The 13,184-nt window shown below is 45.0% G+C and overlaps 1 protein-coding gene across 3 annotated transcripts in view; it reads left to right on the forward strand.

Annotated features, from left to right (window-relative positions):
• IP6K3 (inositol hexakisphosphate kinase 3) overlaps positions 1-13,184 on the forward strand; it is a 52,836-nt gene that overhangs the window by 7,421 nt on the left and 32,231 nt on the right. Inside the window, exon 1 of one of the 3 annotated variants that reach the window (XM_030221744.1) lies at positions 4,702-4,905. The exons of the other annotated variants lie outside the window; for them this stretch is intronic. The gene's annotated coding sequence lies outside the window, so the exon portion shown is untranslated. Of the gene's footprint in view, positions 1-4,701; positions 4,906-13,184 lie in introns of those variants that run through there. 3 annotated transcript variants of the gene reach the window in all.

Genomic DNA, 13,184 nt, shown 5'->3' on the forward strand with positions numbered 1-13,184 from the left:
TGTAGAAAGTCTTCTCACCCTTGTACATTTTTCACATTCTGCTGTTTAAAAAAAAAATACAATTCAAACAAGTCTTCACACCCTTTGTCATAGCAAACCCAAATCCAGCCTATTACTAAATTAAACCATCTATGTCCATTCATATTAGATGAGCTGATTCAAATAATTCTGAATGAAAAATTGAGTTATTCATGTTGTAAGAAATTATTTTTGAAGCAAATGTCTAAACAAGCTGAAGGTGCTGCCAATAGAAAGCCGGGCTAGTTATTGAAAGGTACAGATTGGGGGAAGAATGAAATATTCTTACAATGTGTTTGAATCTCCCTTGGGCTACTGTCAGGGCTAACATTGTAAGGTGGAACAGTTTGGCATCACCAAGATGCTAACTTTTTAGGTTATTCCACCAAAGTCAGGAGCCATAGACAACAGAAACAGATGAGGAAGGCCATTGGGAGGCCTAAGGGTACTTTAAAAGCTCTTTGGCTGAAACAGGGAAAATGTTCAGCAGTTTTCAAGATTGTGCCACAAACATGGCCTGTTTGGATGGAAAAAAGCCATGTGATGTGCAAAGAAGCACTTCAAGGACACTGCACACATGTGGGAGAAGGCTTTTTCGTGAGACCAAAGTGGAATTTTGTCTTCAATGCTATGCAAAATGTGTGATACATCACACTGCTAACATCATCCTACAGTAAAGCAATTTGCAGGAGTGAGGACAGGGAGATGTGAAGATTTGAATGAACGATGGATGGTATAAAGTACGGGCAGATGAAACTTATTCTGGTCTTCCATGGACCAGTACTCCCAAGTACAAAGCAAAAGCCACAGTTGAGTGGCTCTGCAAGAAGAAAGTGAAGGTGCTCTTCAGAGCCCAGACTTGAATCTAATAGAAAATCTGTGCTAAGCCACAAACTGTCTCCAGCCAACCTGAGGCCCCGATGCTCAAAAGCAAGCGTGGGGACTAGAGACCATTAGCGCCAGACTAGCATCCGTATTTAGTGAGCGCAGAATGTTCAGAGGCTGTAACGCAGGAAACAACGAGCGCACAGTGGCGTATCAAGGGTGGGGCGGTGGGGGCGGTCCGCCCCAGGTGCACACCGCTGGGGGGGTGTCGGCTCCGCTGGTTCCCTGCTCCCTCTGCCCCGGAACAGGTTACTTCCTGTTCCGGGGCAGAGGGAGCAGGGAACCAGCGGAACTGACACCCCCCAGCGGCGTGCACACGGCAGGCAAGAATGCACTCGGGGGGGGGGGGCTTGGGTGATGCACTGAGGGGGGGGCTTGGGTGATGCGCCGAAGGGGGGTGTCATGCTGCACCTGGGGGGGTGTGCAGCGGCAAACCGTCCCGGGTGGCAGCCGCCCTCGCTACGCCACTGCGAGCACACCAAAGAGTAGCACAAATAAAATGCTAATGTTGTCAAATGAATGTTAATGAGGTCTTTTCCTATTCCTTCCGAATGCTCAGAGAACGGTGCACAAAGCAAAGCTGCCCTCACTGCTGAAAAAAATAACCGCAGCTCAGATTGGGTGTTAGGATGTTTGAAGAAAGGATTTCTCATGATTCTTTCCTTAAAATCTGCCAATTTTTCTTAATTTTGAAGCAGAAGGAAGCCCCCTAAGTGCCAGTAGTGAGAAACAAATGTGTGCGAGTCCGAGCAAACCTGAAAGTGAAAGCACACTTTGGTGCCTGTTTCCTGCGTTTTAAATATAAGCCTTCCACGTGACAAAAAAAACAATTGAAAAGCTTATATTTAAAGGCGCAGAAAACAGATGCCAATGTGTGCTTCGCGTATGGGTTTGCCTGGTGCATGCACACAGGAGTTGGGCTTACTGTGAAACTTTTCTATGCATGCATCATGCATGTCCACCCTCCTTGTTTTCGCTTTAACAGCGCCCATATAATTTGCATAACATTTCCTTTGAGCATTGGCAAGCTAATTTTCTGCGCTGTTCTGGCAGTATAGTTTCTGCTCTTTTGGTGTACGGCGGGAGTTCTGAGCATTGGCCAGGTGAAAAAAGGAAAAGCGGGGGGGTCTACAATTTCCACAGGAGAAGCAAGCACAAAACGACAAGGTGAAAATGGAGACAAGTCCAAATGACCAAATCAAACAAGGAATAAGAGCATCCAAAAAGTTTATTCACCAGGTAAACTGACCCAAAGGACCCTACACAGGCCTGTTCTTTCTCCTGCAGTGAGACTACTTTTCAGGACAAGCAGTGTGTTGTGCTCCAGTGGAGGAGTGGACTTTGATCCTGGGGAACTGAGTTCAATTCCCACTGCAGCTCCTTGTGTCTCTGGGCAAGTCTGTTCAGAACTCCTTCAGTCCGTTCAGAACTCTGCTGCACGTCTTATCTTCCGCTTGAACTGATACACTCACATCACCCCTCTCCTCAAGTCACTTCATTGGCTTCCGATCAGGTACCGCATTCAATTCAAGCTTCTGCTACTAACCTACAAATGTACTCGATCTGCAGCCCCTCCTTACCTCTCAACCCTCATCTCCCCTTACGTTCCTACCCGTAACCTCCACTCTCAAGACAAATCCCTCCTTTCAGTACCCTTCTCCACCACCGCCAACTCCAGGCTCCGCCCTTTCTGCCTCGCCTCACCCCATGCGTGGAACAAACTCCCCGAGCCCATACGTCAGGCCCCCTCCGTGCCCATCTTCAAATCTCTGCTTAAAGCCCACCTCTTCAATGCCACCTTCGGCACCTAACCTCTACACCACTACCCAGGAAATCTAGACTGCCCAACTTGACATTTCGTTCTTTAGATTGTAAGCTCATTTGAGCAGGGACCGTCCTTCTTTGTTTATTTTGTACAGCGCTGCGTAACCCTAGTAGCGCTCTAGAAATGTTAAGTAGTAGTAGTAGCAGTAAGTCACTTAACCCTCCATTGCCCCTGGTTCAAAATAAGTACCTGAATATATGTAAACCACTTTGAATGTAGTTGCAAAAACCTCAGAAAGACAGTATGTCAAGTCCCATTTCCCTTTCCCCCCTTTCCAGTTCATGTACAATTTTCACACTCTCTGCAATGCTGTTTTATTTGAACCATATCAACCCCTGAAGAAGGCTTGTTGCCGAAACATGGCCCGTGTAGGGTCCTTTGGGTCAATTTACTTGGCAAATAAACCTTTTGGATGCTCTTACTCCTTGTTTCCATTGGATTTCTCTCCGCTTTCACCCCTGTCGTTTTGTCTGAGCATTGGCCCATGAAACAGCTTGAGTTACGCTGCAGGGAGTATAAGGGAAATCTCCACTGTCCTACTGTGCAGTGACACTTATTTTAAATAACTCCAGGTTCTGAATGCTTCAAAAGGGGCTTCCACCAATTATTCCGTCAAAAGATGTGAAGATGTGCAATCAAGATGGGTTGGTTTCTTATTCTTGTTCTTTTACTTTGAAAGTGTAGAGTATATTATTTTATTTATTGCACTTGTATCCCACATTTTTCCACCTATTTGCAGGCTCAATGTGGCTTACGGAGATCTGTTATGGCATCGCCGTAACAGAGAAGGAATACACTTGGTGTTACATAGGGATAAAGAAGACAAGAGGATCAGGTTATGCAGTTATACAGCGAGACATTCTGAATAAAGGAGTGTAAGGGTTGTGTTCTAGTCATTATGGGTTTTCGTGGTAGGCTTTGTTAAAGAGAGGTTTTCAAAGCTTTGCGGAAGTTATTTAATTTGTTAATCGTTTTCAAATGAGTTGGTAGTGCATTCCACATCTTTGTGCTCATGTAGGAGAAGCTGGACGTATGTGTTAGTTTGTATTTGACCCTTTTACAGCTGGGGAAGTGTAGGTTGAGAAAGGTGCGGGAGGATCATTTGGCATTTCTAGATGGGAGGTCCACGAGATCTAGCATGTAGGTCGGGGTGTCTCCATAAATGATTTTATGAACAATTGTGCATATTTTGAACGTGGTACGTTCTTTCAGTGGAAGCCAGTGTAGGTTCTTTCTTAGGGGTTTTGCACTTTCATATTTTGTTTTTCCGAATATGAGTCTGGCTGCAGTGCTCTGGGCAAAGGGGAATGTGAACAAGGTATTGAATTACCACCAAAGTATAAAAAGTACAGATGAGGCAAGCAATTTTTGGAGGAGTTTAATTTCTAGCAAAGGAAGTCATGATATGAAGCTAGGTTGGTTAAACTGAAGAAACATTACACAATATTTCTGTGCAGCAAGGGCAGTGAATGCATGGAATGAAAGTGTAAAATTTTATGCCCTATGGCCCTATTTTAAGAAATTGGTGTTCTAAGATGTCGCATATTTACAGCAATAACAGATGGGGCAGTTCCCGGTTTCTTTCTCACTGTGATTTCAGGACAGTTTGAGCAACCATCACCACAGACAGTGGTTTATTGAAGCAAGGGGGAGGGGGGAATGTGACCCTCTACTCCAGCACCAGCCTAAGGAATGCAGTATTTTTAGCCATCAGTGGAGACACGTCAGGTGTGACATTGGAAAGGTACAGGGAGAGGTGGTCTCTGGAAATATCAGGGTCTGGAAATAGCACTGGTTGTATCCATATCACCCTGTAATGCCATTATACTGGAATATTGCTGGCATTCGAATAAGTATGACTCACTGTCTCCTCCTGCTGCCCCTCCTCCTGGTACAAGTAAATCCTGTGATTTCCATAGCTGGAGCACATCCCAAGAGGAGAAGGTTAAGACTGTCTGTTATGCTGCTAGACAGCCAGCCAGAGGGAGGACAGAGAGAATATCAGAGCACTTTTGCTTTTTAGAACCGGGAAGCACAGACCAAGAAGAGAAACAGCGTGCATTCGAATCATTCATTGCTCCCCTCCCCCAAGTCTGAAAATAGACATAAAGAAAACAAGGAGGGACAGAGAGGGAGTGTGTTAATTTCATAGGAGCCAGCGCCTTGACTGCATCCAGGTAGGGTTAATTTCCATTGGGTTTAGCACCCCCTATTGAAAAGTTGGCTACTATGATAATACTAACCTATCACCCACCCTGCCAACATGGTAAAATAGGCAAAGAGAGTTTAAGGAGCGACGGCAGTGAGTAACTCTCCCCTTCAGCACATAGAGGAGAGAAGTTGAGAGCTTGAATGAGTGCGCAGTCTTCCTTCCTGCTTATCCTACTCTGGAAAGATAGGATAGCAACAGAGGCACTGCTACTTTTTGAGCCCTTCCTCTCCACCCCCACCTTCATACCTGGACAGACGGCTGTCAGGCCATGGGGTGGGTAAATGTGTACTATTAGCATTTACCGTATGTATTCAGTTTCTGTTACATTTTATATCGTTCCTTGATGTTGCAGATAAAGGCAAATAATTGTTTTCAGCAATAAGATAAACACCATCTCTACCCTGCCTCCTCTATTGCACACTCCTGTCCCCTTGGGCAGACAGGAGAAATGAGCTAACTGTAACCCACCCCTCTTCCACTCTAGTCAAACAGGAACATTTTGAATACACAGCCTAGATCAGTCATCGCCAATGCAAGACGGCTCCTTCTGTGATCACCTTCTTTTTATTTGGGGGGGGGGGGAGCACCAAAAGCGAAGCTGGCAAGCTATTGACTTGAGGGCTGAATGTGGCAGGAATCATCCCAAAGACAGCCTTCAGCACTACATTGTGAAGGCACTGTCTGCTGGCATCACCTACCTTGCCTGTTGATGTGATCACGCAGAGCACCAATAGTCTACATTGGCCTCAGTACTCAAAGTAACTTCTTCTTTGCCTGCGCCTATACTGGGAGTGCGATGGCATGTGATGGTACAGGTGTGGCATTTCTGGCATGCAACAGGGTAGACAGGACTTGGGAGCAGACAGCACAGTATGTGGTGACTGCCAGTTCCTGCCTTGCACCATCTACCTAGACCAGAGGAAGTACAGAGACATGCTAGCCCAGCGGCGTACCAAGGGCGGGGTGGTGGGGGGCGGTCCGCCCTGGGTGCACACCGCTGGAGGGGTGCAGAGAGCAGCCGCGCGCCTGTCAGTTCCGCTGGTTCCCTGCTCCCTCTGCCCCGGAACAGGTTACTTCCGGCCAGGGCTTTTTTTGAGGGGGTACTTGGGGGGGTACTGAGTACCGGCACCTTTTCCATTGTCTGCTAAAATTGACCCATGGTCCCCAAGTTTTAATGAAAGAGATCAGACTCTACACACCAATTCTGCCTTGTCATAGATTCTGTGACTGGTTGCAGGGGGCCTGGCTATTGTGGGGTGGGTCCCTCAGTGATCACCTCACCCCTGAAAGGTGGCCTGGCATTTGAGTGCCAGCACCTAATGCACTGCTTCCTGTTCCGGAGCAGAGGAAGCAGGGAGCCAGCGGAGCCGAGAGCCGTGCAGCTGCTCCCAGCAGCTAAGAATGCACCTGGGGGTGGGGGGGGGGGTTGATACTCTGGGGGGTCATTGCGCCGGGGGAGGGGTGTCGTGCTGCACCCAGGGGAGGGTGCGCATCGGCAATCCGCCCCAGGTGGCAGCCGACCTAGGATCATCACTGTGCTAGCCTATTGTTTGGTGTAGATGTGGAGATAAGAACATAAGAATAGCCATACTGGGTCAGACCAATGGTTCATCTAGCCTAATATCCTGCTTCCAATAGTGGTCAATCCAGGTCACAAGTACCTGGCAGAACCTAGTGGCAACATTCCATGCTCCAATTCCCAGGGCAAGCAGTGGCTTCCCCTTGTCTGCCTCAAAGGCAGAATATGGACTTTTTCTCCAGGAACTTGACCAAACCATTTTAAACCCAAATATGCTAACCGCTGTTACCACATCCTCTGGCAATGAGTTCCAGAGCTTAACTATTCATTGAGTGAAAAAATATGTCCTCCTATTTGTTTTAAAAGTATTTCCATGTAATTTCATTGACTGTCTCCTGGCCTTTGTACATTTTGAAAGAGTAAAAAAATCAATTCAACTTCTACTCATTCTACATCACACAGGATTTTGTAGACCTCAATTATATCTCCCCTCAACCATCTCTTTTCCGAGTGGAAGAGCCCTAACCTCTTTAGCCTTTCCTCATATGATAGAGTTCAAAAATGCATAGGATAGACACAAAGGGTCTCTTAATGGAAAAAGGAAAGTATAACATAAATTAACACATGATTAATTTATGATGGACAGGAGCAATGCTTAGATGGCAGCTCCAGTGGTGAGGGCCAATGCAGAGTCTGGCATCTTGGGTTTCAGTTTAATTTTTGTTCAGGTTAGTACTTTTAGTGGTCACTTATCGTGTATTTGAACAGTATGAGAGAGGAAGGATATAGGTCCAAAGGGGTTGAGTGAAGGTGGAAATGGAGTTAATATGGTCAAAGTGAGGCAATAGGAGATGGGGTAGAAGGTAAAAGATAAGGGAAGGAAGGAGAGACAGGGATGGGAGGGGATGAGAAGCATTGGAGAGGGTAGATGTGGGCTGAGAGGGAGAGTACAGAGGATGGAAATGGGAATTAAAGAGTAGGTGAAAGATAGAGGAGGGATTAGCAGACTGAGGAAGGAGAAAGACAGAGAGAGCAATGGAATTGCTGGAGAGCAGTGGCGTAGCTATGTGGAGTCATGGGGGCCTGGGACCCCCCCCCCCCCCCAAAAAAAAAAAAAATTTGCTCTGGGTCCCTGGTTTGGTCAGCTGAAGCCTTAGTCAGCGCTGGTCTCTGGCACCACCACTGCATTGCCTGCCCTGCTCTCTCTTCCCCTCACGTCCAGCACGCTCCTTTTAGTGAAATTGAGCATGCTCAGTTTCTCTAAAAGAAGCGTGCCAGATGTGAGGGGAAGAGAGAGCAGGGCAGGCAATGTAGTGATGCCGGAAACCAGCGTGGGATGAAGGCTTCAGCTAGCGGGGGTTGGGGACCCCCGCCAACCAAGGTATTTGCTGCGTCGGTGCTTCAGCTGGCGTAGGTTGGGGACCCCTGCCAGCCAAGATATGTTACAGTGGTGGCAGTGGATGGGGAGTGTCAGGGCAGCAAGGTGGCGGATCAAAATGTCCCCTCACACACCTGGGGCTCTGGCTCCCTCCCACCTCGAGGTCTGGTTACGCACCAGCTGGAGAGGGAGATGAGAGGAGAAAAGAAGGCAAATAAGTACTTGAGCAGGGATTCTCAACCCAGTCTGCAGGACACACCCAGCCAGTCAAGTTTTCAGGATACGCACTATGAATAAGCTTGAAACTGCATGCACTACTTCCATTCTGTGCAAATCTAGTTCATGCATATTCAGTTGGGATATCCTGAAAACCTGACTGGCTAGGTGCGTCTCAAGGACTGGGTTGTGAATCCCTGCAATAGAGAGTAAGAGAGGGACAGCGAGGAGTAAAAGTAATATACGGGTGGATATTGCAGCAGGGAAGAGAAAAGTGAAAAAAAGAAACAAAAAAAAAATCGTTACAGAGAAGGAAGAGAAGAAATGGAAAGGCAAACCTGGAACAGAATTTAGGAAAAAAAACAACACAAAAAGTGGATCAGATTGGGACCAACCCAATTAGAAAAGTGCCTAGACAACCAAGGTGGAATAGAAAAAATGATTTGTATTTAGTACTTTTTAAGATTTGATGTGTGTTTGCTTTTTTGGAAATGTACATCTTTACTGTTTTTTGTATTTAGCAAAGTACAGAAGAAATTGTATTTTTGTTCCTTTTACCAGTATTTACCCTGTTTATACAATCTGGCTTTCTTGGGGGTCTCCAGTTTTTGACTGCATGTTTTTTGTATCAGTTGAGGATATGTCCATGTTCTGCATGTGCGACTGAGGTTAAGGACTCTGCTAGCATGTAGTGTCGGTGTAGGAATCTGTAATAGTCCAGCTTGTTCCAGTTTCCCAGTAGTGGGTATATTGGTGTTCTAGGGCCCCGTGCAATATTTATAACACTGTCTTTTCATAGGTGGATCAGAGCTGTTATGGTTTGGTATGTTTTTCCTATATAGGTTTTCAGTGTCATTTTGCATGGTTATGTGTTATTTTGCAGTGTCTGACCTTTCTGAAAGCAGGCTCTGGGGCAAGGTCACCCAAAATAAAAATGTTCAGAGTTACCATACAAACAAAAACCAATCTGCTTTAATCAAAGTGCCTGGCAGTGGAAAGAGCATGTACTGTTCATGAGGTGATAACAATCTGAATATTTTTTGCATGGTGACTTCTAAGAGGGATAGCTCCATTGTTGGGGTATATGAATTAAAGGACTGGACCTTCAGGGTTTATATAGAGACCACTTACATACAGAAGAATTTGTTGAATGATGCTATCAATTATAATGCTAATTAAAAAGCGTTTGTAGGGGAGAAGAGAGGTATGATGTGAAAAAGGTCATTTTGACTTGTCCCCCCCCCCCCCCCCCCCCAGGTTGCTTCCTGGTTGACCAGGGCTTGTCTATTTTTCAAGTGTGTCTTTATAGCATGGGTGGGGAAGGGGGTCCTTTCCAAAGAGGTATACATGTTTCTCATTATTTGTCACCAGCAGGTGGTCGGGAGGGTGGAGTATGGGTGAGCAGTGCTTAGTTTTCAGGAGAAAACATTTCTCTTGTGTTGGTCAGATGTCTGTGCATCCTGTTTCAAGATGCAATGATACAGGCTGTCTGATGCTTTATCATATGGGGAGAGGGTGATCTTTTTTTTTTTTTTCCTGTATTACACCACACAAGATGATTCCTTTGGCTTGCACAAGAGAAATAGTTAAACAGTGATTATGAGAGGTCATGGGCAAGGCTTGGGTGTGGGTCCTGAAGTATACAGTGGTAATTTTCTGGAGCAAATGTTCTAGGTAGGGACCAGATTCAGTCTCCACCTTCCATTCCAGCTACACTGGGGAAAAGACAACATGTGTGGAGAAATGTTCTAAAGTCAATAACCTGACAGAAAATCACCAGTAAATGTGTAGATTAGAACAGATGGGCTTTTTATGAATTAGAGTCAGCCATTAGCAGGACTTGTGCAAGGGTATTAGTTGACCAAGGTTAACCTTCAGAGGAGGAGGCAATTTCTCCAAATTTTTTCAGCCTTGTGCCCTCTCCAATTAACCATTATTTTTATCTTGGCTCCTCCCCCAACAATCATAATCACCCCAACACCATCCCTCTCGGAATAATTGGGGTAAATGGTCTATTTGAAAACTACTCACCCTCCCTGTATCCAGCTGCTCTTTGGTGTCCCACCAGAAGCTACTGCCCCTAGGCAATTGCCTAATCTCACGTAATGGTTGGGCTATCCCTGGTCATTACTCAACTACCATGGTGATTCCTGATCTGGTTCTCTGGGCCAAAGAGGGCACCAGCCATCTCACTCCTCTGAGGTTTCTTGCCAGAAGTCAGGTTTAGGTGAGAAAACTGGGGAGACTTTTCTTCATGTTCACTCTCCAGGGAACCAACTCCCTTGAAAACAAATTTGTCTGCTCCCAATAAAACCTGAAGCAAAGCACTGCTAAAACACATGAACACTAGCAAGTCTGGATAAGGTGGAAAATGCTGAACTTTGATTTAAAGTGGGGCGTAGGCAGCTATTGGAAGTAGGGATGAGCACACAAAAGTTGAAGGTTGGTGGATCCTGCAGCCCAGCTACAAAGGCTGCTGTGTGTGACCTAGCTGGGGTTTTCCTGTCTTACCTAGCCCTGCTGGCACTTCCCATGAGACATAACCACTCATCCTTTTCCTTTGGGTTTTTATTTCATTCTAAATGAGATATTGACATTAAAATTTAAATTGCTCTTTCTGCTTATCCACTCCCACCATTATGATCATCTAATTCCACTATATCTTCTTCCTTCTCTTTTGTACTTCCTCATCTATGGTAGAACATATAAGGACACTCACGTAGTTCTCCCCTGCACCTTTCTTTCTTGCTCCCACCCCACTGCTGCATGCAAAGCATGAATACAGCACAGGGTGAAAATTGGTAGGAGATTATCACCTGAGTCTAGTGCTAGAGCCCTTGATACATCTAAATTCTGGTATTTGACCTCAGAAGATAGAAAGGTAGTCAATGATGGTGGAGAAAGGCTAGCCAGCCCATCTCATTTGCCCAGTTATCCTGTCTATACTGATAAGAATGTATCCCAGGTGCCAGCCACAGAAAGGAATATAAGAACGTAAGAATAGCTATACTGGGTCAGATCGATGGCCCAGTATCTTGTTTCCAATGGTGGCCACAAGTCCCTGGCAGAATCCCAAAGAATAGCAAGGTTCTATGCTACCAACCTCAAGGATAATCAGTGTCTTTCTCTGTCTGCCTTAATAGCACTTTATGACTTTTTCCTCCAGAAACTTGTCCAAACCTTTTTTAAAACCAGATAAGCAGCAACAAGTTCCAGAGCTTTAACTATTTGTTGAGTGAAAAAAAATATTTTCTCCTATTCATGTCCCCTTGTCTTTGTACTTTTTGAAAGAGCAAACAATCGATTCACATCCACCCACTCTACTCTACTCAGGGATTTGTAGACCTCCATCATATCCCTCCTTCAACTGTTTCATCTCCAAGCTGAAGAGTCCTAACCTCTATAGCCTTTCCTCATATGAGAAGGAGTTCCAGCCCCTTAGTGATGTTGGTCACTCTTCATTGAACTTTTCTAATTCCACTATATCTTTTTTGAGACATGGCGACCAGAATTGCACATCAAACCACCTGCAAATGTTTTCTTACCCAGGACAGTCTTTCCTTCTTCTTTGTACTTACTTATCTATGGTAGAACATATAAGGACACTCACATAGTTCTCCCCGGCACCTTTCTTTCCCATGCCTGACCACATGGCACAGAAATAATCTAAATCAACAATACTAGCATGGCCTTTGCCTAAACATCCAGCCTCCAGTGTTCCACTTGGTCCTATTTAATTACTGAGCTTGCAGCCTAATGAACTGACCCAGTTGCTTAATTCTATCATTACAGCCTGTCAGACAGACTGGTCAAGACTGCACCTACAAAAAGATATAAACAGGATGAAGTCGGTCCAGAGAGTGGCTACAAAATTGGTCAGTGGTCTCTTTTATAAAGTGAATGGGGACAGACTTAAGGCTTTCAATATATATACTCTGGAAGAAAGGCGGGAGAGAGGGGATATGCGCATAAAATTCTCTATGGTGAAGCCCCCTACGTATATGGACACCCTTGTCAGCTTACCACTTCGAAACCCTCACAGATCAGCTCGCTTGTACTTAAATCTGCATTACCCAATCTACAGTGGCCTCAGGTATAAAACCACCTACGCCTCCACCTTTTCCTATATTTGCGCACAACTGTGGAATGGTCTACCTGAATTTGTGAAAATTACCCCTGATCATCTGACCTTCAAAACATATCTTAAGACCTTCTTATTTGGAAAAGCTTACGCTCAAGACCCGCCCCACATCTCTTCCTATTTAATTCAATTTCTCTTTCCGCATTTCCCCACCTCTGCTATTACTCTCTAGCCTCTTTCACTACAATGTCGTTGACTGTTTGTTGTAGACTTGATGTATGATTTCTGTAAATTACTGTAAGCCACATTGGGCCTGCCCGTGGGTGGGAAAATGTGGGATATAAATGCTATAAATAAATAAATATGATAAAGACATTGGCATTAATGTACAGGAGGTGAGCCTCTTTGAAATTAAGGAGTACTCTAAGGAAATACTTTTTCACGGAAAGGGTGGTGGATGCATGGAATCGCCTCCCAGTGGAGGTGGTGAAGACAAGGACTGTATCTGAATTTAAGAAAGCATGGCACAGGCACGTGGGATCTCTTAGGGAAAGGAGGAGTTCGTGGTTGCTGAGGATGGGTCATGTGGCTTTTTTTATCTACCATCATGTTTCTAGGTTTTATATTAACCTCTTTACCACACATCCTGATAACTACAACACCCACTGTTGAATCAGGCAAGTTTGATGCTGTAATGCTTAAACGGGTAGTGCAACAGAGGTTTTATGTTCAGCTTTGTGCACTTTTATCAGCTAAGTATCCTCTCTGCTTAAAATACCGAGCATAACGGTACCTGCAACTTTTTAAGACAGACAAGAAGTGATGGTTCTGTACGCAGGTCTGAGCAGAAAAAGAATTGTATGTGTGCATGTGCTGGAATGTTCTGCATAAATTACTTTTATTTCTTATATGCCATCAAGTCAAAACTAGATCAGAGCAGCTTCCAATAAAAAAGAAGTAGATCGATTTCCTAGAAGAATACAAGCAAAAATCAATATAAAACAAAAGCACAGTAGATATCTTAAACAAATTTATAGAATCACCATGTTT

The sequence above is a fragment of the Microcaecilia unicolor genome, chromosome 12 (assembly GCF_901765095.1).
Source record: "Microcaecilia unicolor chromosome 12, aMicUni1.1, whole genome shotgun sequence".
Lineage (NCBI taxonomy): Eukaryota > Metazoa > Chordata > Amphibia > Gymnophiona > Siphonopidae > Microcaecilia > Microcaecilia unicolor.